This window comes from Phyllobates terribilis, unplaced genomic scaffold (genome assembly GCF_046119375.1).
Source record: "Phyllobates terribilis strain yellow unplaced genomic scaffold, ASM4611937v1 Scaffold_9__5_contigs__length_417890890, whole genome shotgun sequence".
Taxonomy (NCBI): Eukaryota; Metazoa; Chordata; class Amphibia; order Anura; family Dendrobatidae; genus Phyllobates; species Phyllobates terribilis.
In genome coordinates this window covers 244,577,809-244,603,159 of record NW_027362769.1, presented here as the reverse complement: position 1 = coordinate 244,603,159, position 25,351 = coordinate 244,577,809, and the positions used below count along the sequence as shown (strand labels likewise).

Sequence of the window (25,351 nt, the reverse complement as noted above, 5' to 3'; positions counted from 1 at the left end):
TGGTCATTGTGAGCATGTTATGGGGGCTTTCTCCAGCTTCGTCCCACATCCCACGCTCTTCGCTTTCCTGGTGTCCTACTTAATAGATCCCACGTTTTTTGAGTGATTTCTCTGTACAGTGATATGGGCACATTGGTGTTCTAATAATGACAGATAAATTAGATATTCTTTAACATGGACTGGTAATCTCCAATTTTTTTTTTTCTTTTTTATCCTGAAGACGTTATTTTGTTCAAAGAAGTATAGAAAATGACTGCTCCCTCCTGCTTTCTAATTTGAAGAGTTTGCCAAACTTCCTTAAGGGGAATCTGTCAGTAGGATCAACCCTCCTAAGCCATCTATATGTTCATGTAGGTCATAGGAAGCTGAATAAAATAACCCCTTGATATCTGTGATCCAATGTTTTATTCCGGAGTAGTTCATGGTTTTTCTTGATATATAAATGAGCTGTTAAGATCTATGGGCCGGACGTAGATCTCCTTGAGAATCGGCCTGCAAAGGTTATTTTAATTGAAAGGGGTCTTATCAGTGTGAGACATGTAATGCCTGCCAGTCTGCTCTCCTGATCTACATGTCTCACACTGGTAATGCCACCTTTAATTTAAAATAACCTCTAGAGGCAGATTCTCAGGGAGATCTACGTCCGGCCCATAGATCTTAACAGCTCATTTATATATTAAGAAAAAAGTGAACTACATTGAAATAAAATATTGGATCACAAATATCAAGGTGTCATTTTATTCAGCTTCCTATGACCTACATACCCATATAGACGGCTTAGGAAGGTTGATCCTACTGATGATTCCTTTTAACATCCTTGACCTCTATTAATGTAGAGAAAAGTGGTATTTCGGGGTTAACTGTAGATTCCGCGAAAGTTTTATCACTAAAGTGGGTCTGGGACGGTGATTTACTACAGCAGGTAGATGCTACATTGTGATTAATGGGAGAAAAGCAAGAATAAAAAGACACTTGAGAAAACCCCAACAAGCATGGTGGAAATTGTATGCATTAATGGTGGTCGTAGAAGAGTAAAAGCCTGGTAAACAATGCATAGTTGTTTGGCAGAGGTTGCCAAGAGAAAGACCTCCGCTCATCTGATATCGATACCCTGTGCTCCTGATGATTGGCAGCATAGTTGTATTGCTGACCCGAAGTATCAGACAGCACAGATGCACTGAAGCTGGGGGATGGGGTCCAGCAATAGAGCCGGTATCAGTGTGGCACTTGTAAGTTCTATAGCTGAGATGGCAGGAATGTGCTCCTTGTTTTGGAAACCGACCATTGTTTATACACTGCATAGGTGGTCAGTAATCTAGGCAAATGGGCATTATACAATAAAATTAAAAATATTTGTTCTGTAGAACATAGAGGATTTTATAAAGTTAAAGGAGTTGTCCACTACTTTTTATTATCCCCACCCAATGTATTCAGCCGGTGCCCATAAGTGTTTTTGTAATTACCTTCTGCTGTCCTTAATGCCTGTGAGAGGCGCTATCACTGGCCGCTCACAGGCATCACGTGACCCCCGGCTGCAGCCGGCTCTGACATCCACTGATGTCACGTCAAGTTCCGGCTGCCGCCGGGGGTGACTTACTTCTGCGTTCCATGGTGGATGCTGTCACACCCGGCATCCACCGCGTTCTCTCCCTCTCCTCATTCATTGGGAAAGCGTGCGGTGGATGCTGGGTGTGATGCGCGGGATAACCCAGCCCACAGCCCAGCATCCACCGCGGGGACCGCATCTCTGATGTCACGCCTCACTTAACGTGACATCAGCGGGTGTCACGTGATGCATGTGAGTGGCCCGAGGTAGCGCCGCTCATAGGCAAAAAGGACAGCAGGAGGTAATTAGAAAAACACTTATGAGCACCGGCTGAATACATTGGGGGGATAATAAAAAGATCTTTAATCTGTCACCAGGTTTTTGTTACCCCATGATGTTGGGGCAGAGACCCTAATTCCAGTGATATCACTTACTGGGCTGTTTGCTGCTGTTTTGATAAAATCTGTTTCATCTTCTGCAGATCTCCCAGTTCTCGGAATGCTGAGCTCTGTATAGCACATCCCGCCCCACTGAATGGCAGATTCCTGTGTACACTGTGCATAGGCTGAAAGCTGCCAATCAGTGGTGGGGGCGGAGTTATACAGAACTCATTAATATGGAGGACTACATGGCAGCAGGTTTACTAGTCCTCTAATGATTAATCTCCTGCTGATAAAGCTTTGATTTTATTAAAACTACAGCAAGGAGCACAGTAAGCACACATCGCTATCTCTACATTATGCAGCACGCAGATTAGGTGGCAAATGTCTGGTGATTGATTCCCCTTTAGTAAAGGCTATATGCTTGATACTATTATGATAACGGCGGAGAAGACCCTGGAGGACCTATCTAGTCTTGCACAAGATCGATCTTCCTATAAAGCATTCATCCAAGTCGCCATGACTCGAGATCAAGCCAAATGCTGCTAAATAATAAATATGGCAGTTTTTTATTTTTATTTTTACAGGCACTTTACAACTTGCCCATGTATGAAGATGAGGCAACCTTTTTAAGTCTAGCAAAGTACATGAAGTCACATGGGCTACAGTAAGGAAAAAAGGTATTTAGTCAGCCACCAATTGTGCAAGTTCTCCCACTTAAAAAGATGAGAGAGGCCTGTAATTGACATCATAGGTAGACCTCAACTATGAGAAAACAAATCCTGAAAATCACATTGTCTGATTTGTAAAGAATTTTTTTTTCAAATTATTTTGGTGGAAAATAAGTATTTGATCACCTACAAACAAGCAAGATTTCTGGCTCTCACAGACCTGTAACTTCTTTTTTGAGGCTATGTGCACACAAAGCAATTTTAATGCATTTTTGCGGCATATTTGTGCAGCGAAAAATGCATTAAAATCGCTTGTAATAGGTCTGCCATTTACTGCAATGCAAATCCGCATGTGCTATGCACATCATGCGGAAATTTCCGCTGCAAATTCCCTTTGCTGTAAAACCCGCAGCAAGACCAATTCTAGTGCGATTTCATTGCGAAATCATCGCCATTGACTTGCATTGGATCGCATAAGATCCGCATGGCTATATGTAGTCATGCGTATCTTATGCGATTAATGCGCGGACGGTACCCGGGTCTGGAGAAGAGGAGACTCTCCTCCAGACCCGGGTACCATAGTACCTGTAAGTAAAAAAAAGAATTAAAATAAAAAATAACCTTATACTCACCTTCCGATGGCCCCCGCTCTGCTACCGGTGTCGCTGCTGGCTCCGTGGTGGGTACCTGTCACATGACCGCTGACGTCATGGAAGGTCCTTTTATATTACCGGTACCCGCCACAGAGCCAGCAGCGACGCCGGGAGCAGACCAGGGCCGCCGGAAAGGTGAGTATAAGGTTATTTTTTACGTTCTAAATCTTTTTTTTAACATTATGTTGGTCACACAATATAAATCCATGCCGGTTGCATGGATTTATATTGTGTAATCAACTTTCATGCACTTTTCCAAGTGATACTAAAATCTCTTGAAAAAACGCTTGACAAAAGCATGCGAAATCGCATGCTAAAGACGGATTTTGGTAAGACCTTACCTGTAAAATCCTTTTCAGCGAAGGAAGGAAGGGAGACACAGATCCATTACTAGTGGGTAGGTGGAGCCCCACAGGATAGTTCACCTCAGATTAGAAAAAAGTGACGACCGGCCCCTCCAGCTTAGGCTCCTCCTACTCCCATGTCCTTCAGTCCGTACACAAGCTAAGGAAGAGCAGACACCAGCGGAACAACACAACCCCTTCCGAAAATTCAGAAAAGCGAGAGAACAGGTTATGCATATAACAGAAAAAACACACAGTCCCAGGCACTACTCACTGGATCTGACAACTGCGATGAGCTGGCAATGCTGGAACAGAGCCCTAGCGCACCGACCCCAGCCCAGATGACCGCCATCAGAGAGGAGTCGCGCCGCATCTGGAAAACAATAATACACTTCTGACATGGGAGGGTGCTGTGTCTCCCTTCCTTCCTTCCTTCCTTCGCTGAAAAGGATTTTACAGGTAAGGTCTTACCAAAATCCGTCTTTCAGCAGCAGAAGGGAAGGAAGGGAGACACAGATCCATTACTAGTGGGACGTCCCAAAGCAGTCCAGAACTCAAGGGTGGGAAACAGTGGCAGAATCGCCAACACCTCAACAACTTAGGCAAGCGCGCAAGAAGCGCCGAAAACGAGATAAAGAGATAACCTAAACCACCGCCGCCTGCAGGACCCTGCGTCCCAAGGCCGCATAGGCGGAAGCACTCACGTCCACTTTATAAAATTTTGTAAAAGTGTGAACGGAGCGCCAGGTAGCCGCCCGGCAGAGCTGCGCTGCCGAGGCCCCCTGACGAAAAGCCCACAACGAACCAACAGCTCTCGCGGAATGAGCTCGAACCTTAACCGGACAAGGCTCGCCCTTGAGCCGGTACGCCTCCAGGATAGCCGAACGTATCCACCGAGCTATAGTGTCCTTGGAAGCCCGCTGACCACGCCGACGACCAGCAGGAATCACAAAAAGAGAGTCCGACTTCCGAAACCCTTGCGTGATTGTAAGATAGAACTTCATTGTTCGCACCAAATCCAACGAGTGCAAGGCCCGCTCCTTTGGACTCTTCGGTTTCGGACAGAGGGAGGGCAACACGATGTCCTGATTGACGTGGAAATGCGACACCACTTTAGGCAGAAAATCGCAACGGGTACGAAGCACCACGCGATCTGAGTGGAATTCCAGAAAAGGGGGCGAGCAAGACAGTGCCGCCAACTCAGAAACCCTTCTCAAAGAGGTGACCGCCACCAGGAAGGCCACCTTCCAAGAAAGCAAGTAAAGCGTAGCTGAATCCATAGGCTCAAACGGCCCATGCTGAAGAGCCTCCAAGACTAGATTGAGCCACCAAGGAGCCACAAACGCCCTCCGAGGCGGAAACTGACGTGCAACCCCGCGAAAAAACGAACGCACATCCCTGCGCGAGGCAATAGCCTTCCGAAAAAGCACTGATAGTGCAGATACCTGACCCCGCAAGGTACCAACCGCCAGACCCTTGGCCAAACCACATTGCAGAAAAGCCAAGAAGTTGGGAATGGAAAAAACCCTCAGGTTCCTTGACGATCCAGAACACCATGAATAGAAGGCCTCCCAAGTTCTGTGATAAATCCTATTCGTAGCTGGACCTCTGGCCGCCCGCAAGGTGGCAATGACCTCGGACGAAAACCCACGACGGGTCAAGATCTCTGTCTCAAGTGCCACGCCGTCAAACGAAGTGACTTCAGGTCCGGATGGCGAATGGGCCCTTGGGTTAACAGGTCCTGGCGAAGAGGCAGTGGAAACGGAGGCGCCGCCAGAAGAGACACCAGCGTTGAATACCACGCCCTCCGCGGCCAATCCGGCGCCACCAAAATTGCCGAAATTCGTTTGAGTTTGATCAGCCGGATCACCAGAGGAAGTAAGGATACCGGCGGAAACACGTAGATCAGCTCGAACTGGTCCCACGGGGCCAGTAGAGCATCTACCGCCACAGCCTCCGGGTCCCTGTACCTGGACATGAACGTCGGAATCCTGGCGTTCAGCCTGGATGCCATCAAGTCCACTTGGGGAGTCCCCCAACGGGAGCACAGCAGTGCAAAAACTTCCGGATGAAGACTCCATTCTCCGGGATCCACCTGCTCGTGACTGAGGAAGTCCTCCATGATATTCAGCACTCCTGGGATGTGAATCGCAGAGATGGCTGGAACCCTGGACTCGGCCCATACCAGGATCCGAGAGACCTCCATCATGAGTCTGGAACTCCTCGTCCCGCCTCCACTTTAACATCACTGAGACCCCCGACCAGTGTCGAACCTGACGCCGTCGAAGACCCCGGCATATCAGATACGCGTGACCGATCCTGAAGCGGACCGGGAGAGAGGTCCGCGCCCCCTGGTCCCTGATCCGACATGCCCCCACACAGTTGCGAGCGTCGCGGATAAGGCGGTAATAACCCTTACAATGGGTACAGTAACCGAGGATGTGTGATTCCGCTACCACAGCCTGTTCCTACACAAAAAAACACCAAGCACTGAAGGGTTAAAGCTCCTCCTTAGAGGGAGAAGAGCTACCCCAGCTGCCTGCAGAGCAAAAGTTAACCTAACAGACTAGGGTGATGCACCCTCTGATCCCAGAAGCATGCACATCCAGAAAGGGTTAACTGCCCTGATGAGGCCAGACCCCTTTCAGAAGGGGTTAATGCTGCGGACCACGCAATACACCTTTGCCTTAAAAGGACAGAGGTGTGCGAGTCCCAGAGCCTCCTCAGCAGAGAGGTAGCAGCGCCGGATATAGCACACCCTGTCTGCCTTAACAGGCCAGCAGTAAGGTGCTCTGCGCTGCAATAGTGAGAAAAAGGAATCTTCTGCCTTAAAAGGCAGAAGTGACTCACCAGCTGGCCGCGGTGACTGCTCTTCCCGGTGTCTGGTGTAGAGAGCGGGGAGCAGGGAGCAGGAGGCGCTGCACGAGGTAATGGACGCCGGCAAAAGGACCCGGAAGAAGGGGCTGGGTCAGCTCCAGCGCGCGCGCTTTCCGGGTGCTTCCTGCCTGAGGCTAAGATGACAGGCAGCAGAGAGGCGTGAAGCCACGCCCCCCTCCGCCGCATACTAATGGAGCCTGCGGCTCCTCCGTCCCTGCTCCCCTTCTAGCAGAGGGTTACACAAACGCCGTATGCAGCGGTGATATCCTTCCTGCAAGGACAAAACAGCAGTCACCACTTGTAACAGTAACAGCGGCTGCCGCCGCAGCCGCTGAAGCACTCAGACCTTGAGAGCACTTACCCAGCTGAGCGCCACAGGGACCCCCAGGGATGTGTGGCGCCGTGGCCCTTTGCTCCCCCCCACGGCGGAGCGCACAGGGACCCCACAGAAGCGGTGTGCGTCTCCGCCAGGGAGCGCCCTGTATCCCCCGGGGCCGGCAGGCTTCTGCGGGGACCTCCTTAGGGGGTACGCTGATCTGCCAGGGGAGGGTCAGGGGTCCCAGCAGCGCCGAGACCCCCTGAGACCTCTAGACCACGGGGTGTCCAGGTTTCCGGAAATGATGAAATAAAATTTTTTTCTGAGGAGCTGCAAAGGCAGCGACTATCCTCTGCGACCTCAAATTTTAGACTGAAGGACATGGGAGTAGGAGGAGCCTAAGCTGGAGGGGCCGGTCGTCACTTTTTTCTAATCTGAGGTGAACTATCCTGTGGGGCTCCGCCTACCCACTAGTAATGGATCTGTGTCTCCCTTCCTTCCCTTCTGCTGCTGAAAAACACTCGACTAACGATTGTCCCTGGCAGAAAAAAGCGCATGTAAAATGCCGCATGCGTTTTTTCTGTCAGGGAGATGCAGAAACGCTCAGGAAAAATCCAGAGCATTTCTGCATCGTGGGCACATAGCCTTAGAAGCTCCTCTGTCCTCCACTTATTACCTGTAGTACTGGCAACTGTTTGAACTTGTTATCAGTATAAAAGACACCTGTCCGCAACCTCAAACAGTCACACTCCAAACTCCAGTATGGTGAAGACCAAAGAGCTGTCGAAGGACACCAGAAACAAAATTGTAGCCCCGCACCAGGCTGGGAAGACTGAATCTGCAATAGGCAAGCAGCTTGGTGTGAAGAAATCAACTGTGGGAGCGATAATTAGAAAATGGAAGACATACAAGACCACTGATAATCTCCCTTGATCTGGAGCTCCACACAAGATCTCACCCCGTGGGGTCAAAATAATCTCAAGAACGGTGAGGAAAAATCCCAGAACCACACTGGAGACCTAGTGAATGACCTGCAGAGGGCTGGGACCAACGTTACACAGGCTACCATCAGTAACACACTACGCGCCAGGGACTCAGATCCTGCAGTGCCAGACGTGTCCCCCTGCTTAAGCCATTACATGTCCAGGCCCATCTGAAGTTTGCTAGAGAGCATTTGGATGATCCAGAAGAGTATTGGGAGAATGTCATATGGTCAGATGAAACCAAAGAAGAACTGTTTGGTAGAAACACAACTCGGCGTGTTTGGAGGAGAGAGAATTCTGAGTTGCTTCCAAAGAACACCATACCTACTGTGAAGCATGGGGGTGGCAACATCATGCTTTGAGGCTGTTTCTCTGCCAAGGGACCAGTGGGGAAAAATGTGCCATGTGTTTAAAATCCATTGGTAAAAATTAGAGCGTATACTTGTTTCTGCGTCTCCTGTATTTAGGAATCAAATACTCGCCCTTCCTCTGCTTGTGGGTCAGCGTAAGGGCAGCTCATGTGCCTGCTGTGTGCACAGTGGCCAACAGCCATTAGTGAGCGGAGTGAAGAGAGACGAGAAGCACCAGGCTCACCCAAGTCCGCTGTGTTCTTTCTTGGCCACTGTTATACAGAAACACAATGTTTTTGAAACTTTCCTGCAAATTCCCTAAGATTGACTGTGTATTATCTCTACGTACTCTTATTACTAGTCGACTTAGAGCAGATGTTATATTAAACTAGACTAAAAATTACCGGGCGGCTGTAGCAGTAGCTAATGAATACATGTTACTTCTGCCAAGCTGCACAGTCACAAAACAACATTTTATATCCCCATTTTCCTACATGTCATGACCATTGAATAATAATATAAAAGTCAATTCTCCATACAAGCATGAACAGCTGGTTCCCATTCAATAAAATACACAGATACATGGAATACAGTGCAAATAGAAGCCAATATTCGTCATCTGTTCCTGGTCCCTGTCGCTTCATTATTTAGAACAGTTCTTATTATAACGTCTCTGTGGATCTGCTAAGTAAATCCTTGCCATTTAGAGCCGGAGACGTCCCGAAAATGACAAATAACATTTCTGCCTCTTGTGTGACCTTTACTTGTTGCTGCGGATTTTCTTCTCATAGCATTATTTGACTGACTGCTCCAAAGTCCCTTTTAATCACAGTGTGCGGCTCCGTTTAACATGGCTCTCTGCTATTAGAAATTGATTTCAAGGGAAATTAAGAAGAGCTTTTAGTGTCAAGCGGAATATCGTACGGGAGGCATTTTCTTACCAATACGAATGCATTGACCTTTATGACCTATAGCACCGCTGCCGTATAATCAAGTCTATAAATTGCTCATTTGCATGCGTGCTCTGGCCAGATCGTGTATGTGATATAGATATAATTGGCAGAATGCTTTCTATACATAGAACTACAGCGAAGCAGCATTTTTCGGTTCTAATGATCTAAAGCTTGATAAGAAGCTAAAAACATTTTCAGAGATTGCTTAGAATATTGTCAAATTTTCATTCAACAAAAATGTCCTGTCATATCAAGTGTTTGCATGAATGTCAGATTTCTGAGCAGTGTAAAGGGTGTTTCCTTTTATTTTGGTAATCGCTAGCGATCCTCATTCGGATCGGCCGTAGCTGCTACGTCAGTCTTGTAGAATCGAGTGGTGGTCACACATGCATACTACCTCTTTTCACACAGGGGACTTTGGGGCTGCTATTCTCAGAGTGGCTGGGGGTCCGAGCAGTTTGCCACCAACATCGTCAATCCTGTGGATAAGTAATTAGGGGACAATCCGTTTAATCCGATTGTTCACATGTCAGATTTTCTCGTACGAGTGCTATCTGGTTTTCACGGATATCACCGTTACCTATGACACTCTGCGGCTGTGCACATGCCCGATTGATTTTTGATTTTATTTTTTATTTTTTTCGTCCTCGAACCAAGCTGCCCTCGGAAAATATCAGACATGCTCGATTTTTGATCCGAAGGTCGGATCAAAATCAACAATGCAAGTCTATGGGTTTAGGAAAAAAAAATCTGATTTTCATGGACTGTCAGAAAGTAGAAGGTGAAGAAACTTTTTTTTTTCTCTCCACATATGAGAAAAATTTATGCCACTTAGACCACATTCTGATCAGACTAATCAATCCGTTTTTCTCATACGTGGAAAATGCTGATGTCTGAATGAGCTCTAAGAGTTGTAGTGATGGAGGGATCCTGTGCTCCCTGCACCAAATGATTAGAATAATTCCTCATTGGTGCTGGCTTCATATGCTAAATATGATTCATGGAGTCCTTCCAATATAACCCATCTCATTTCTACTGATATGTGCAGAATGTTTCAGGAACTCTCAAATGAACCATGTATAATATGTAATTAGCATGGTACTAAGCCATCCAGTGATGCAGAAGCTAAAACCGCCATTAATTCTGGCCATTCAGCTGCGAGGTAACTGAAGAACACGATCTTCTGGCTGATGGAAACGGACTATTAACACTGCATGTTTTCCCAAAACGCAGCATTACGTTCATGTTGCATTGTGCGAGCATTTAATCAGCATATTGTCTTCATCTGAAAGGGTACATCGTTATGTGAGGTGAGGCAAATGCACAGAAATTTGTATCTGATAAATGGTCTAAACTCCCCAGGTAATGGGAACTGCCCCTGGCAGCAGGTAAAGATGCCGATCAGACCTCCATCCAAAATGATCATATGCTTTTCATGTCCTAAATTCACAGTAGAGCGGGTCTCCAGTTCAAATTATATACTACTTTACTACTAATTTAGTAGTAAATGTGAATTTTCCTCACCATTTAAAACCTTTATTAAAGAACCCCAATTAAAATAAGAACCATGGATATTCCACTCTTACAGTGGCGCCATCCCACCAATGTGGTAGTCTATGTTCCTGGAAGTTGAGGTGCCACTTGTGCCACGTTCCCTCTGCAACCAATGAGCAGCTGCTGTTTGACGAAATAGTAAAAGCTGCAGCCAAAGTTGACGTTGTGCTGTAACTGCGCCCATTGGCGGAAGCGGGCACGTGACACAATGTCACGTCACTCTTTGGGAACAGCAGCGCTGAAATCGCTGGACAATGTCATTACAGATGCATCAATTCATTTCAGGTCGCACCAACTCTTTAGTGAGGATGTTGCAAAATACATCAGGCTTTAATAAAAAAAAATGTAAATTATTTGAGCTGCCATTTAGTGGCTTTTTTTTCTTCCATTTTATTTACTACTTTTTTTTTTTTTTTGTTTCCATACGAATTCGTCCTGTTCAATTTGACACGCGCACTTGTCAAACATATAGAATTTATGGTGTATTCTTTTCACCCAGTGAATACCATCCCTGATATAGTTACCTGCTCTTTATACCTGGGAGTATCCAGCAATTTTATTTTTCATCAGAAAAGAGAAGAGTATTAAATATTTTAAGACCATTTTATTCTCAGCAGTTTTTTTTACTGCTAAGATGGTTTTATTCTCTGCATTCATATTGACTTCAGTTTTTTCAATCAGCAGCCATAAAGGTTTAGTCCAAGAAATAATACTAATACGAAGCCCCTCTGTGATCTTTTCATCTACGGTAATGATTTCATCACTTTAGAACTGCTCATATAGACTATTCACTAAAATGGAAAAAAAACAAAACATTTTGGATGGTGTGCTAGCCAGGTTTAGGTTGACTTTGTTCCCACTTGTTTCCTAATACATCTCCCCAGGTTTTTCGCACAGTGGCTCAGCCACTTGGTCAGAACAGAGAATAGGTAAAAGAGAATTAAAATTAAGCTTTAACATATGAAGTTTCACCCTTTTGGTTTTAGTATAATGTTTATTTCTTAAGAGGGATTGTAAGAACTCTGTAAAGCACTGTGGAATTAATGATGCTATATAAGTGAATAAAATAAAGAAATAATATATTTGTCATTATGTTGATTACTATAATTATGACAAAATTACTATTAAAAATACTTCAATTACTATAATAAGTTGTGTTTTTTTTTTTTTTTTTTTTTTTTTTCTTATGGTGCATGGGGTCTTGAACAGATGTACTCTGAGACAAAACACACTGAGCATTTCACTAACACTTTTGTTATGAACGTAACACATACACACTCAAGGGAAATGGAAAAATGGAAGACCTACTACAGGGAGACGCCGCACCCACACCCAACAGGTCCCTGTACAGACTAGAAAGACCCTAGCACACAACTCAAAAACACCACCTTGGAGCTGGCTCCCTAAATGGCCATCGAGCGATTTCTTTTACCTCCTGAGGAACCAGAGGGGAGGCTGCAACACACTGCCAACAAGAGGAGAGGAAAGTGTGCAGGAAGATACAAAACAAAGGGTGAGAAATTTAGAACACCTTCATGAAAGGGTAGAGAGGGAACCGTAAGGAGAGAGAAAAGTAAACCGAACAGGTAAAACTAACCATAAACCTAAAGATGTGAAAGGAAGAAAAACTTGGAAGGAAAATAAACACTCACTGCAGGAATTCAACTGGTGTTTACCATGCAAGGTAAACCCTTTAGCTGAATGGCTGGAACTCCTAAACCCAAGTTACTTAGGTTGAATAAAGACCTTGGTCTTTCAAGTTCAACCTTCCACCCCCAAATAGAGGTATAGCCAACATGGAAGTGCAGTGAAGAGTGAACATATAAAAGCCAAGCCAGAATGGGATAACTGAGACCAAAAAGGGAAAATGGAAATCAGCTAGAGAGGAGCAAACCAAGAAGGGGGGACATCAATTGGAACCATCAGCTTTGGACAAGGAAGAAAAGTCCATAGCTCAGCAGACAGGGGAACCAATCACGCAGCAACAGGTCAGCAGATCGAATCCCTAAACCGAGCCATGACAACTCTGAACCTCAGCACGGCTCATTGCTGAATTTGTTTTTTCTATTGCAATGTAACCTTCCCCATCCATAGCCACACACATTTGCACAAAATCCAATTAAATCTGCTCTCTAAATCCAAATGCCCCATCCCATCTGAGCCCAACAGGGTGCCTAATCTGCAGTTAGTCTACTTTTTTGGCATTACGGTAGTGGGGAAAGCTCATTTGACAATTTTCATTGTGCTTATCTCCAGAAGCATAAGCTGGGCACATTATATTGGAACGAAGCTGGTATATTTTCAATGTTCACTCTGGAACACCAACTCATGCTTATGTTGGGAAAACAAATGTACTGCTCAAAATAGTCTCTAATCCTGTAGATCAATTCCCAGAAAGTGTAATTTCCAATCTGGGGTCCTTTTGAGGGGGGTTTCTGCTGTTCTGCTACCTTAGGGGCGCTGCAAATGGCGACTACAAACTGTTACAGGAAAATTTGTGTTCTAAAAGTCAAATAGCGATCAATTCTTCAATGTCCGCTTTGTTCCCAAACTATACTATATGACCACACATGGGGTATTTCTGCGTTCGAGAGAAATTACCTCTTGTGGAAATGAAAAATCTGGGCCTAAAATAGTGGTCACGTCTGTGGGGATCTGCTGTTCTTTCACCTCAGTGGCTCTGCCAATGTGATTTGGCATCCGGATACCATTCCAGGAAAGTCTGCACTCGTTCCTTTCTGAACTTTGCAGTGTTTCCGAACAGTAGTTTCTGACTACATATTGGGAATTTGAATACTAAAGGGGAAATTGCATTATAAGTTGCGGGGTCTAGTTTCAGTAAGGAGGCCGGGCTGCATTGTAATGCTATTTGCCTGCAGATTAAATCTATACCTGTAGGTAAATAGCCTTTTCCCAAGGTGACAGGTTCCCTTTAAAATAAAATTAAAAAAAAAAATTGGAGGGAATTTTTCCTACAACCCAGATTCACACCCACTTATGCCAATCTGAATATAGGAGAATGATAATACCTCACCATATTCCCTTGTGATGGTCTGCGTGCTAATTTTTTTCATATTTATATGGAAAGATACAGAGGATTCCCTAAAAAATTTTTCTAAGTGAGATAAATCGCTCCTTAAATTTATTAAAGTTTACACCAGGTTCTGTGAGGTAAAACATTGTTTAAAAACAGGCAGTGAAATGTTTTACCTCACAAAAAGAATCGGATGTGATTCCCTTCTGTAATATCTGTATACTCTTTTTTTTTCTTCCTCTCCTGCCAAGGAGATGTGGTATGATCAGACCATGTTCCTGTACGGTCAGACACAGCCATTACACAGTACACAGCAGGGGCACATTTATAAGATTATCTCCGCACAGGGACGTTTTATTTAATCACATCCAATTGTGGAAGTTATTATTATTCCAAGATCTATTGATTAAAATGAGCTTTTTGTTCGTGGGAAAACCCCTTTTAAACTGCACAAAATAGTTAATAAATATCTTTTCCAAAGGCACAAAAATTCGGAGTTTGAAAATGGAGACCTTTTCTAAATTTTTGGCTGATTTTCCAATATTTTCATAAATGAGCACAAATTTTATCTATAACCTAAAGTATAATGTGTCATGAAAAAAACAATCTCTGAATCAACACCAAATAATTTTCTGTGGTATAAAGTTGGATGCTATTAATCCATATGGGAGCCGACTTTTTTTTTTTTTTTGTGCACCCATAGGTCTAAACAGGTGAGTTTAATCCAAATGAACAACTTAAGGAAGAGACTAGTGCATGCTGTGATGATACAGCTTCTTCTCACAAAATTAAAATATCATCAAAAAGTTAATTTATTTCTGTTCAATTCAAAAAGTGAAACTCACATTATATAGTCATTACAAACAGTGATTTATTTCTGTTAATGACTTTTGTGTTTTCATTGGCTGTAAGCCATAATCAGCAACATTCTCTCAGTAAATTAGAATACTTAATACTTAAAATGTTGTTAAAATCCAAAACGTTGGTCTACTGAAATGTATGTTCAGTAAATGCACTCAATACTTGGTCGGGGCTCCTTTTCCATCAATTAATGCATCAATGCGGCGTGGCATGGAGGCGATCAGCCTGTGGCACTGCTGAGGTGTTATGGAAGCCCAGGTTGCTTTGATAGCCGCCTTCAGCTCGTCTGCATTGTTGGATCTGGTGTCTCATCTTCCTCTTGACAATACCCCATAGATTATCTACGGGGTTAAGGTCAGGTGAGTTTTCTGGCCAATCAAGCACAGTGATACTGTTATTTTTAAACCAAGTATTGGTACTTTTGGCAGTGTGGACAGGTGCCAAGTCCTGCTGGAGAATGAAATTTCCATCTCCAAAAAGAGGGAAGCATGAAGTGCTCTAAAATTTCCTGGTAGATGACTGCGCTGACTTTGGTCTTGATAAAACACAGTGGACCTACAACAGCAGATGACATGGCTCCCCAAACCATCACTGATTGTGGAAACTTCACACTTAGACCTCAAGCAGCTTATATTGTGTGGCTCACCACTCTTCCTCCAGACTCTGGGACCTTGATTTCCAAATGAAATGCAAAATTTACTTTCATCTGAAAACAACACCTTAGACCATTGAGCAACAGTCCAGGTCTTTCTCTCCTTGGCCCAGGTAAGACTCTTCTGGCATTGTCTACTGGTCACGAGTGGCTTGACACAAGCAATGCGACAGTTGTAGCCCATGTCCTGGATACAACTGTGTTTGGTGGCTCTTGAAGAAATGATTCCAGCAGCAGTCCACTCCTTGTGAATTTCCCCAAAATTTTTTGAATGGCCTTTTCTTAACGGTCCTTTTAAGGCTGCAGTTAGCCCGGTTGCTTGTGCACCTTTTTCTACCACACTTTTTCCTTCCACCCAGCTTTCTATTAATATGCTTGGATACAGCACTCTGTGAACAGCCAGCTTCTTTAGCAATGACCTTTTGTGGCTTACCCTCCTAGTGGAGTGTCAATGACTGCCTTCTGGACATCTGTCAAGTCAGCAGTCTTCCCCATGATTGTGGAGCCTATTGAAACAGACTAAGGGACCTTTTTAAATGCTTCGGAAGCCTTTGCAGGTGTTTTTTGTTAATTAGTCTAATTTACTGAGATCATAACTTTTGTGTTTTCATTGGCTGTAAGCCATAATCATTAACAGAATTAAACACTTTAAATAGATCACTGTGTTTGTAATAACTCTATATAATGAGTTTCACTTTTTGTATTGAAGAACGGAAATAAAGTAACTTTTTGATGATATTCTAAATTTGTGAGCAGCACCTGTATATGTATGTGTTTCACCGCACGTCACAGCTCAGCATCACGTGGGCTTTCGGCACTCTGTTAATGAAATCAGTGCAACAGACTGCTAGTGTGATGCTGGGCTGTGACGTGCAGTGAAACTCCGCCACAGCCCGGTCACTCAGGAGACTGGGTCACGCTTTGGTGATGTTGGGCCAGCTCCCAATTCTGGAAGTTGACGTAACCTCACCGGACATCAAAGGAAGCTGCAGTTGAGGGGGTCACGTGATGGTGATGAGCGGACAGCAATAGCGGCGCTCCCAGGCACATTTGGAAACGCCAGGTATTTGAAAAAGCCTCATTTCCAAGGTTTAGATCGATCTGCTCACCACACATTGTAGTGGACTACCTTTTTAAACTAATGTCGACAGATTCCACTGATAACTGGTTTGGCTGGCAGTCTGATGTACATGGGAGTACCAAACAATTGATCAAACCGGAGTTAAAGATCCAGCATGTCTGATTTCCCTTCCAATCCTTTACTTTCTGAGTTAAACTGGCGCCAGACTTGTCTGGCAGCTGTTAGAACTCTCCTGTTAGTTTTTTTCTATTTTGCTGGTCACATGACCTTTTTGCCTATTTAATCCTGCTCCGCCCTTCTGGCCATGCTGGACTTCATTGTAATTTCTACGCTTAAGCTAGCCAGGTGCTTTGTAACCTTTCTCAGTCAGTTTAGCTAGGTCTTTTGACCTTTATGTTCTATGTTGTGTGTTTGTCTTTTTACTGCTACAATTTCTGCTAGCAGGTGTCCATCTTTCTCCCAGTCCCTAGTTCTTGTAGGGATCCCTCCCTCACATCTATAGGTCTTCGTTCGGACTAGCTGAGGACTTTAGCGGGTCTGATCGCAGGATCAGGTTCCCCGTTACATCGTAGGGATATAGCTTAGTTCTATTGTAGGGACAGATCTCCTGTCTTTCCTTAGTGCTTGTAGCCTATCATAACAGCAGCAGCTCTCATAGTGAGCCGAGTGAGCGCTCCTGTGTATGAGAGAGATGGCTGCACTTCACTTTGTAACCCTAATGAGAAGTCCAAAGACAGCAGAAATTCTTTATAATCCAGTTATCAAGAAAGTAATAAACTGACATTCTCTGCTCTGTTTTATTTTACTTTGACTAACAAAAAACTGCTGTAATTGAATGCTAAAGTGTCTACTTTAATCTTGTGCATTAGCATTTAGATTGACTTGTTCTATTGCGTTAATACCGTACATGTAACAGGTGAAGCTACATAGCCGCTGAGAAGTCTCGTAGCTGAGATGGTTACAGTATCGGCTTCTACCACTGTTCTCTTTAGGAAGAACAATTGACATTTGATTGCTTAAACACTCAAATGAGCTAAAAGTTGTAGTTGTGAAATGTTCCATTGAAGTAGTATAATGGTGCAAAACTGGGCCTAAAAATAACATCAATAATGGAATCACACCGTGGGAGTTTCACATCCAGGTGCAATAAACAAAATGAGTATAAACCCTACTATTAAATAAGTACAAAGCTAAAGTGCATTTATAGAACAGGGTTCTTAGTAACACTGTTTTTGATCAAAAATGGCATAAAAGCTATCCTACCAATAGCAAAGTGACCCTATTCGGGACGGTCCTACGCTATCTAATATTAAAAAAACCTTACCATGTGTCAAATGTGATCTGTGTGAATAAGGGCAGACAAAGGACTGGGTCCTGAACTGTGGATACCTCAGCCTAGGGAAGCCTTTTAAATGTAATGTCCTTCTCAAGGAGGGGAGGCCACATTTTCACTTGCACAAAATGCAACAATCCAAGAAAAAACACACACATTGAGCTGAGGTTTGAGTTGGTATGCATGCAACATATGAACGCATGTTCACATTGTTCATAAAGCTGACAAAACCTACAAGAAACAAAATGAGTATATACCCGGGGACTCTATAGGACGGCGCGCGCTTCCCCTTTAAGAGAGAGGGAGCGCTCGCGCCCCCCCTATGTACAGTGCCCGGGAAACTGCGCGTGGTGCGAGCACCCCGGGCAGCAGGGGAGCTGGAGGACGCCGGACCGGCGTCTCTGCCCGGCAGGAGGCTGAAGCGCCGAGGCTACACCTACAACAAACGCTGCTGTAACTAAATAAGTAAAAAGCATAAGTGCGTTTAAATAACAGGTTTCTTTAGTTTCGAATAGGGTCAGCTTGTCATTGGTGGGATAGCTTTTATACTATGTTTATTCAAAAACAGTGTTACTAAGAAAATGTTATTTAAATGCACTTTTGCTTTTTACTTATTTAGTTACAGCAATGTTTATTGTAGGTGTAGCGTCGGCGTCTCTAGCTCCTGCCAGGCAGAGACGCCGATCCTGCGTCCTCCAGCTCCCCTGCCGCTGCCCTGGGTGTGTGCACCATGCGCAGTTTCCCTGGCACTGTACTTAGGGGGCGCTCGCGCTCCCTCCCTCTTAAAGGGGTCACGCGCGCTGTCCTAAAGAGTCCCCGGCCAATGGCCAGAGGACTGCTCCTATTTAAAGCACCTCCAAAATGGAGATGCCTGTGCAAGTTTGTTGTTTGTGTGCTACCACTCTCCTCAGCCCTCAGGTTCCAGTGCGCGCCTGCCTGTCTATCAGCCATGCCCGCCAGCCGGTCTACCTGCCGTGCCCGCCTGCTTGCCTACCTGCATCACCTGTGTGTCTACCGGCCGTGTTCATCTGCTGTTCCTGTCCTCTTCAGCCATCTGACCCGTGGGAGGCACCTGCTCTCACACAAGGTCGATCCCGGAGTGGCACCTGGTTCACCTTACCGGTCCCTCCTTGGTTCACGGAGTAGATTAAGCCGCCGTGTGGCCAGGGTCGGTCCGGGTAGGCACTTAGTTACGCTCCTCTGGTCCCTCCTTGCATCACAGCACAGAGGTTCCACCACTCGGATCCTTAACAGTTTGCACAGGCCATGGAATCCGGTGGCTCCCAGGCTCCTTCACTTTCAGACCTGTACCAAGAGGTCTCTCACCAGAGATCCCAACAGGATACTATCCTGTCCTATCTGTGGACAGTTAACTCCTGCCTGGACGCTCTGTCCATCCCGACTGTGTCCACCTCTAACCGAGCGGCATCCGCTTCAGCGGCACCTCAACCCAGTGGCTCTGTGTCACCCAGCTTTGGACCCCGCCTTTCTGCGCCTCCACGTTTTGGTGGTGACCCTGTCCTATGTCGGGGCTTCATAAATCAGTGCACTCTGCACTTTGAACTTCTGGCACACCAGTTCACCTCCGACCGGGCCAAGGTGGGATTTATCATGTCTCATCTCACCGGAGAGGCGTTGGCGTGGCTTAAGCCTTTGGGAGAGAGGGGATCTTCTGGTGTTCGATCTCCAGGCCTTCCTCGCGGCTTTCCGGAAGGTGTTCGATGAGCCTGGACGAAAATCTTCTACTGCCAGCTCACTTCTCCGACTCCGTCAAGGGAGTCTTTCTGTGGGACAGTATGCCGTGCTTTTCCGAACCCTCGCATCTGAACTTGCCTGGAACAATGAGGCTCTGGTGTCCACCTTTTGGGAGGGCTTTTCCAGATGGATCAAGGATGAGCTAGCCGGTCGTGACATAGCTCTCTCCCTGGATGACCTGGTGTCATTAGCTACCCGGATTAATATCCGTTTTCTGGAGCGTGCTAAGGAGACGACCCGTGAGAGGAGACCTCTGCACCTCGCTCCAACCTTCCATAGTCCAGTCTCGCAACCAGCATTCCCCCGGGTGTCTTCTCCAGAGCCTATGCAAATCGACCAAGTTAAGATGGTCAAGTCTTGCCAGGAGACCCGCCGCAACGAGGGGTGTTGCTTCTACTGTGGCAATATAGAGCATCAGATCCGCTCCTGACCGGGAAACTCCAGTGTCTAGGACCGCTCGGAGAGGTCGTCCTAGGCAACAGTTCTTCCCCTCCGCCCTTGACTCTGTCCATTTCTGTTACCAGTGGTGAGACCCGCTTCTTCGAGACTTCCTATCTGGATTCCGGTGCCGCTGGGAATCTCATTCCACAGGCCGTTGTGGAGCGTTTTCAGATTCCTACCATACGTCTGGCTGATCCTTTAACGTTTTCCTTTGTGGATGGAAAGCTTCTCCCTGAAACCATCTTGTTTGTCACTGAGTCTGTAACTCTTCAGGTGGGAATGCTGCACTCGGAGAAGATCTCCTTTTACGTACTGTCCGGTCTCTCTCATCCCCTCTTGCTTGGTCTGCCTTGGTTACAGAGACATGAGCCCGTCCTGACTTGGAGCTTGAGTGAGGTGCTCCGTTGTGGTCAGGAATGCCATAAGTCCTGTCTTTTCCCGGTTCGCCCTGCTTGACCCCGTCTACTCCAGCTAACCCACCTGGCCTGCCAGCACCCTACTGGTCATATGCGGACATCTTTGATAAAAAGGAGGCAGAGACACTACCACCTCATAGGCCTTATGATTGCCCAATCGACCTAATACCTGGTGCTTCACCTCCTCGCGAGCGAATCTACCCCTTGTCGCTGGCCGAGACTCGTGCTATGTCTGAATACATTTACAGAAAATCTTGCTAGGGGATTTATCCTGAAATCCACCTCTCCGGCTGGAAAAGGATTCTTCTTCGTCAAAAAGAAAGACTGCTCTCTTCGTCCTTGTATCGACTATAGGGGCCTAAACCAGATTACCATCAAAAATAAGTACCCCCTGCCTCTCATCTCGAAGCTGTTTGACCACCTAAAAGGCGTGAAGCTCTTCACTAAGCTCTATCTTCGTGGGGCGTACATTCTGGTCCGGATTCGTCAGGGAGACAAGTGGAAGACTGCATTCAACACTCAGGATGGTCACTACGAATACCCCATGATGCCCTTCGGTCTCTGTAATGCTCCAGCCGTCTTCCAGGAGTCAGTAAACGGCATCTTCCGAGATCCCCTGTATTCCTGCATGGTGGTGTACCTGGACGATATCTTGGTGTTCTCCCCTGATCTGCCCTCTCACCAGAGGGATGTTCGTCAGGTTCTGCTGCGTCTCCAGGAGAATTGCCTGTATGCTAAGTACGAGAAATGCCTCTTTGAGCAGACCTCCCTTCCCTTTCTGGGATATATCATCTCTGAGACCGGACTGCGGATAGATCCCGAGAAGGTGTCTGCCGTCTTAAAGTGGCCCCGACTTGAGGGGTTGAAGGCTATTCTGTGGTTTCTGGGATTTGCTGACTATTACCGCCTCTTCATTCCTCATTTCTCCTCCCGGACTGCTCCCATCTCTGCTCTCACCCGTAAAGGAGCAAGGAATGGACTTCCGACGCGGAGAATGCCTTTTGTCTCTCTTAAACAAGCCTTCTCCTCCGCTCCAGTGCTACATCGTCCTCATTGCAATAAACAGTTCTTCCTGGAGGTGGACGCCTCTTCCTCCGGGGCCAGAGCAGTGCTCACCGAGAAATCCTCATCCGGGCGAATGGTGACCTGCGGCTTCACCTCCAAACTCTTCTCTCCGTCCGAGCGCAATTACTCCATAGGAGATCGAGAACTGCTGGCCATCAAATTAGCGCTGGAGGAGTGGCGCTACTAGCTTGAGGGGGCTCTGCCGGGCAGAGACACCGATCCCACTCACCGCCGCGGTCCCGGTCCGGCTTCCCCCAACTCCCCTGCTGCTTCTGCCCGGGGTGCGCGCACCGCGCGCAGTTTCCCGGGCACTGTACTTGGGGCATGCGCACGCTCACTCCCTCTTAAAGGGGCCACGCCCGCCGTCCTAAAGAGTCCCCGGCCAATGGCCGGAGGACTACTCCCATTTAAAGCACCTCCTCCAAAATGGAGGTGCCTGTGCAAGGTTGTTATTTGTGTGCTAACACTCTCCTCAGCCCTCAGGTTCCAGTGCCCGCCTGCCTGTCTATCAGCCATGCCCGCCAGCCGGTCTACCTGCCGTACCTGCCTGCTTGTGACGCGCCCCCTGGGCCGTGGGGTACCCGGTGCCGTGCCGGTAGATGCTGGGGGTTGTAGTCACTGTGGCGGTGACCCGGTCCATGACCCAGGGCGGTCAATCCAAGGGGAATTGTATATATGGGTTTTATAATGTCCGACTACGCCACCTGTGGAGTACGGCTAAAGGGGGCCGCCGCTGCGGAACAGTCCTCTGAAGCTGGTGGTTTTGCAGCAAGGGTGGTATAACTCCCCACAGGAAGAGTTAGCTTCAGGGCAGTGCGTGTGGGGATGGTGGTGATTGTTGTGCAGGGAGTCAGTAATAAACACTGAGTCAATGGGATGCAGTCTCGGGTACTTTACTCACAGTTTCATTCTAAGTCATCGCTGCAGATCACGACTTCCCACGTTGTCCTGTGTTTACTCAGTGAGGGGCTCAGTCCACCCCCAGGTAGCTCCGGAGTACTTAGCAGGACTCCCTTCTGTGTGTCCTTTCTCTGGCCTCTTCCCTGCACCTCACACCTAGTGACTCCAATCCGGTACCCGCGGGCCTTGGCGGGCGACGTATGTTTCGTCCCCTGGGTCCTATGTGGCTACCTTCTTAGTGAGACTGGTGTGGACTTTTGGCTAACGGTACATAAAGTGTTGCAGCCTCCGGTTTCTAGATGAGCCTTGCAGTTCTCCACTAGTTGAGGGACCGGCTCCCCTTATCTGGCCTGACCCTTCTACCTCCTGGTAGCAGCGGGCGTACGGGTGGCTTTCTGCAAGGCCCGTACCCCTAGGGTCCCTTCTCTTCTACTCCTAGAGCCTTTCCTGCTCCCTCTCCTCCTTGCTTCTCCTTCTCTTCAGACTTGGGCCTCCTGACTAGACCCGCCTCTGGAGCAGAGCTCATACAGAGCCTCTGCTCCTGTCACTTCTCCTCTGACTGAACTGAACACTGATCTAAGATGGTTTCCCATTTTATATACTCCTACTCAAGAGCTCCCAGGATCTACTTCCTCCACCCCATCCACTACATGGTTCCCCCTCTCTAGGTGGTTCCCCCCACTCCAGCCAGGGACCAGGGACTGTGCTCTCCCATAGGAGCAATCTTGCCCTGTCCCCCGGAAATGTGGTGTAGTGAATGCAGGTGTTAGGGTCCTGAGCTGTACTCCTTCCTTACCGGAGAGTGAGATACTACACCTCTGGGTGAGATGCAGTACCTCTGTGGCCACTGAACCCTCAGGGGCGCCACACTTGCCTACCCGCATCACCTGTGTGTCTAGCGGCCGTGTTCATCTGCTGTTCCTGTCCGCTTCAGCCATCTGACCCGTGGGAGTCGCCTGCTCTCACATAAGGTCAGTCCCAGAGTGGCACCTGGTTCACCTTCCCAGTCCCTCCTTGGTTCACGGAGTCGACTAAGCCGCCATGTGGCCAGGGTCGGTCCGAGTAGGCACTTAGTTACGCCCCTCTGGTCCCTTCTTGCATCACAGCACAGAGGTTCCACCACCCGGATCCGTAACAGTAGGTTTTGTCTGTTTAATGGCCAATGTGAACATGCGTTTATATTCTGCATGTATACCAACTCAAACCCCAGCTCAATGTGTGTGTTTTATCTAGGTGCAATACATTGAAAATACAGAACATTGCATAAATTCATGCTTTCTTCTTGTAAAATAGCAACTATTTATTCCTGTAAACTTAGGCCCTGCTTTATTATAGTGTTTAAACCTTAATTCTGGCATAAAACACCTTCAAATGTTCCTCATTTTTTGTGCAGCACGAAGTTGCACAACAATTTTGTAACTTTTAGAGTTTTCACTTCAAAATGGGCAGAGCTGAGGAGGAGCCAAAACTCTGAGCGTCGGCACACATATGACAAATTCATTAAAGGGGTTATCTGGGACATTGTAAAAAAAAAAAAAAAATTAAAAAATGTACCCAGACAATAACAGGCAGGTAGTTGCTACCTACCTGCCTATTGTGTCCATCGCTGTTCTTTCATTGGCACAGACCGCTTCTGCCGACTACTCTGCTGCCTCTGCTGACCTCACGTCAACATAGTAGTGGCTTATTTTCCGCTCTACTCTGTCGACAGGGTGGGACGGCCGACGTCATGCTGTTTGACAGCTGGTTCTCCCAGTTAGGCATTGGGATCCGGCTGTCAATCAGAATTACGTCAGCGGAACAGAGCGGAAAAGAAGCCGCAGCTCTGTCGATTTGACGCCAGGAGAGGCAGCTGAATCGCTTCAGGCGCAGCCTGTCACCGCTCTGTGAAGCTCTGTGAAGAACAGCACCTAGCACAACAGACAGGTTGGTAGCAACTATCTACCTGTTAGTGCTTAGGCTCTTTTTTTTTATTTTTTTTTACAAAGTCTAGGATATCCCCTTTAAAAGTGGTTGCATTCCTTATGCCAAAAATGTTACTCCAGTCCAGGAGCGGACATACCATTGGTGCAACCTTTGCAACTGCACAGGGACCCAAGAAGTTAAGGGACCTGCTTCACCCTGTAAGGCAAGTGGAATTTGGTATTATGCTGAACTTTTCGACTGCAAAGGGCCGCTATATTGTTCTTGCACAGGGGCCCTCTTCTGTGTCCACAGCTGAAGTAACATTTCTAGAGGACACCACTTATAAGTTGAGCCTAATTCATTAATTGCTGTCAGCCTCTTGGTGTATTAGGTGACTCTTATTCCTGCAAGCTCATCATTAAAGCGCCCCTGTCAGCAGGATAGTGCCCAGTAAACTGCATACACTGTCAGGTGGGTGACATTACACTGATTAAAATGATACCTTGGTTGATGTAAAAATGCCAAAAGTTTCAAAATTTTTAGTTTAAGTGTACACTTTCTACAATCTTAATTTTCTTTTTTTAAAAAAAAAAAAAAAAAGAATGATAATACGGATTAGACGTGGAGTATAATTACCTGTAAAGCATGTGTTTTTTTTTTTGTTTTTTTTTCCCCCTCCATCAACATAAGACTTGTTTTTTGACAGATAAATTGGAGTTTTGAATGACTTCATTGGTTTTTACATATATCGTTCTAAAAAACAGGAAAAAAAATTCAAAATGGGGAGATGCGTCTCTGTTTTTATTGCAATAAGTGGGTTAGGTCTGATGCCTGGAAAATTGTTGGCTTCAGCTGGAATGGGTGTGATGGTAAGTATGGTTTAATTTAGAACAATAAAGAATTGTGTCTTTATTTCAATTAAAGGACTTTATTCTGGGTGTTTGTGTTTTTTTTGTAACTTTGACTATGGGGTTAGTAATGGGGGTGTCTTATAGACGCCTCTCCATTACTAACCTGGGCTTGATGTCAGCTGGCATTATAAGCTGACATCAACCCCAGCCCTATTACCCCACTGCCACCGCTACAGGGCAGTGGGAAGAGCGAGGCTAAGTGCCAGAATTGGCGCATCCTATGGATGCGCCATTTCTGGGGCGGCTGACGGCTGGTGTTTCTAGCCTGGGAGGGGGCCAATATTCATGGCACCCTTCCTGGGCTATTAATATCAGCCCCCAGCTGTCTGCCTAGCCTTTGCTAGCTATTAAAAAAGGGGGGACCCCACGT

At 46.5% G+C, this 25,351-nt stretch overlaps 1 protein-coding gene across 3 annotated transcripts in view; it reads left to right on the top strand.

Annotated features, from left to right (window-relative positions):
- METTL22 (methyltransferase 22, Kin17 lysine) overlaps positions 1-25,351 on the top strand; it is a 224,842-nt gene that overhangs the window by 60,239 nt on the left and 139,252 nt on the right. The gene's annotated exons all lie outside the window — the stretch shown is intronic.